General features: G+C 38.0%; 1 long non-coding RNA gene across 1 annotated transcript in view; it reads left to right on the forward strand.

Moving 5' to 3' along the window:
* LOC115072430 overlaps positions 1–3,137 on the forward strand; it is a 25,233-nt gene extending 22,096 nt beyond the window's left edge. Inside the window, exon 3 of the long non-coding RNA XR_003851491.1 lies at positions 3,051–3,137. This is a non-coding gene — a long non-coding RNA (uncharacterized LOC115072430). The remainder of the gene's footprint in view (positions 1–3,050) is intronic.
* The last annotated feature ends 307 nt before the right edge of the window (positions 3,138–3,444 follow it).

Here is a 3,444-nt window from a genome sequence, read left to right on the forward strand (position 1 = left end):
AAACCAGCTGTGGGCTTTGAGAGATGGCTCCCTAGTTAAGCATACTTCTTGTTCTTCCAGAAGACCAGAGCTTGGTTCCCAGCACTCACATCAGGCAGCTTAATAGTGCCTATAACTCCAGCTCTAGGATCCGATTCTCCCCTAGCCTCCACACACACACATATAGACAGACACACTCACATATACACATAAATAAAAATAAAAACTAACTAAATAAAAAGGACATTGATGAAAAAGGGGTGAACAACAAGCTCAAAGGATTCAAATGTATACCTCTGAGCACAGCTGATTGGTTCATAGGTTTTCTCCATTTCAGTTAAAGTAACTTGAATGAATCTTTGCTACCTGCATGCAAGAGTCTTGATACATAGACTTTCCATACCATGACTAAAAGACATTAAAACAACCCTTATAACAGAATGGTAGTAGTAGAAAAATTTAAACATATCTTTATAATAGAATACATAGGCTTAAATAGGTACTATTCTTTACAAAAATTATGCAGTTTTAAAAGTTGGCATTACATGTCAGTGCACAAAAGAAACATTGTCCAATTGTTTGTTTTGTTGTGAAAACTTGTAAAATTATCAATGTACAAACATACTAAAATTAATTCCTTTTTGGTAATTTCATAACATTTTATTAGTTTTATTTATTTATTGTATGTGTGTTTGTAGGTGTGTATGAGTGTAGGTTTTTAATGTGTGAAGGTCAAAGAATAACATTTGGGAGTCTTTTCTCACTTCCCACCTTGTTGAGGCAGGGGTCTTCCTTGTCTCTGCTGCTCTGCTGTGTGCTCCAGGCTAATTGGCACATGCTAATTGGCAATTACAATTCTCTGGTCTCTACCTCCCATCTTGCCACAGGAGTGAAGGGGCTATAGCTGTGCACCACTGCATTGGGCGTCCTTACTACTGGATTTTTTTTTTTTTTCACTCCAGTCATCAAGCTTTCAAGGCTAGCATTTTTACTCATGGAGCCATCTCCCCAGCCTTAAAATTGATTCCTCATGCTAAAATTGAAAAACATTTAATGTAAGACAAATATTAAAGCATGTATCTGACACAAAATCAATATTTGTCAAGGTGCTGACTGAAAAACTAGAAGAATTTACCTGTTCCTGAGCAGAAGGAAGAATGTCTAAGTACAAAATCAATGGATTAAATCACAAAGGAATCAAAACCAAAGACTTAACTACATGAAAAATTCAAGTCCCTTGAGGCAGAGGCAGGTGGATCTCTGTGAGTTTGAGGCCAGCCTGGTCTATATAGTGAGTTCCAGGACAACTGGAGCTACAGGGAGACCCTGTCTCAAAAAGACCAAAAAACAAAACAAAACAAAACAAAACAAAACAACAAAAAATTCAAGTCCCTTAGACAGAAGCTGTCAAAGATTGAAAAGTAAATTACAAACTATAAAGTTCTTTCAAGATACTTGACAAAAGGTGTGTTACAGTTTAATCAATAATGCGTGTAGCATTTTAAATCAATTAAAAAAATCACTTTGGAACTTCAATGGAAAAATGTACAGCAATAAACTACAGACAAATCTTAGAAGTAGAAATATGAATGATCAATAAATATGAGAAACAATTTTTTACTTGAGATTTTCTTGGGGGGCACTTAAAAAGTTCTTGGGATTTATTTATTTAATGTATATAACTGTTTTGCATGCAATAGTTATGTATATAACTGAACCGTGTGCATGCAGTGTTCAAGGAGGCCAGAAGAGGACAACATATTTCCTAGACTTGGCGTTATGGAGGGTTATTAGCCACCATGTGGGTGCTGGGAATCAAACCTGCAAGAGCAGGTAGTGCTCTTAATTGCTGAACCACCTCTGTAGCCCCAGAGGTTGTATGTGCTAGTTGACTTGATTTTGGTTTTGTTTTTGTTTTGTCTGGTCTTTTTTGTTATTTTGGTTTTGTTTCCCCAGAGCTGTTTTGGTTTTTTTCCCCCAGAGCTGAGGACCCACTCAGGGCCTTGTGCTTGCTAGGCAAGTGCTCTACCACTGAGCTAATTTCCAAACCCCTTGACTTTGTTTTTTAAGAGAGAGTCTCTCATTGAACCCAGAGCTCAATGATTGGCTAGACTGCCAAGACAGCAATTCACAGAGATCTTCCTTTCTTCACCCTCCCACTGCTGGGATTTTAAGTGAGCACTGCCACGCCCAGTTTTTTAAAGTGTGTGCTGGGGATCTATGTTTTGCTTTTTTTTCTTTTGTCTTTTTGATACAGGGTCTCCCTGTATTCCCAGTTGGCCTGGAAGTCACTATGTACCCTTTTCTCTACTCTTCTGAGGGTATGGGTTGACATTTATCTCTAGATGACTGTTCCTAAGGAGATGCTGTTCTACTCTGCGTTGTTACTAGGAAAAAAAAAGAGGCCACTCACTTTTTTATCAGTTCGGTGTGTTCTATTAATCCTCCCCCTCCATCCTTAGGAACTCAAAGGAAAGTGTGAGTAGTAAGACTGGTATATTAGGGACCTGTATATAGAAATATGAGGAAGACCTCAAATTTAAAAATTTCAATGTTATCTAAAAAATAAGGAAAAATAGTTTTGCATAAAATAAAAAATACCTGATTGTACCAGAATATGAAAGGAGTTAAGAAAAGTCCAACTTAAAGATATGCAGTAAATTGTAAAAGACCAGAGAAAATGTACACTTTCTTTGCTTTGTTTTAATTTTGGTTGGATTTCTTCATAAGAGGGGAAAAAAGAAAAAAGAATAAAGATTCTTTATTGCAAAATGTTTTTGTTTAAAATGGGTTTATACTCTTTTTAAAAGGGAAGGAGGACTAATGCAATGCACTATCCCAGGTTTATAATGGTGATCAAGTCAGTGTTAACCATTACATGAAATACCTGCCAGTAAAAATGAAAATTGAAAAAGGCTATAAATAAATCTCCAAACTAGAGGGTGAGGCACGGAACAGTGCTGTTCCTCCCTTCTTATACCCCCTTCATCTGTTCTTTGTTAGAGAATTTCTCATCTAAGAATTTCTCATCTAGCAGTACTACCCATGCTGTCCCCTCCCTTCCATTCCAGCAGCTTTCTGAGTCCTCTCATAAATGGATCTACGGGGTGTAAAAACAAAACAAAAGGAAACAAGAAACCTGAGTAATTGCTGATGAGATACAGTGATCTTCAGGGTATTTCCTCCTTTCTCTATGATTGTTCAAAGACTGCTGCTACTGCATCTCTGTCTACTGGGGGGTGCTTGTCCCTTGGGCTGTTCTATGGGCTCATCTATGTACTGGTGGTGTCCTGAACTCAGCTGCTCATAACTTTTCTCCCTCCATGTGGCCAGGTCTCCTGCCACCCTTGTCGACAACAGGCAGATCAGTACCCCTAAGTTGAACTGTGAAAGAGGGTCCTGGGATGTCTCCTCAGTGCCAGTTACTTAATGCTGTGTTACTTACCCAAGATACTATGGATATGT

Source organism: Nannospalax galili, unplaced genomic scaffold (assembly GCF_000622305.1).
Source record: "Nannospalax galili isolate Female #2095 unplaced genomic scaffold, S.galili_v1.0 scaffold1082, whole genome shotgun sequence".
Lineage (NCBI taxonomy): Eukaryota > Metazoa > Chordata > Mammalia > Rodentia > Spalacidae > Nannospalax > Nannospalax galili.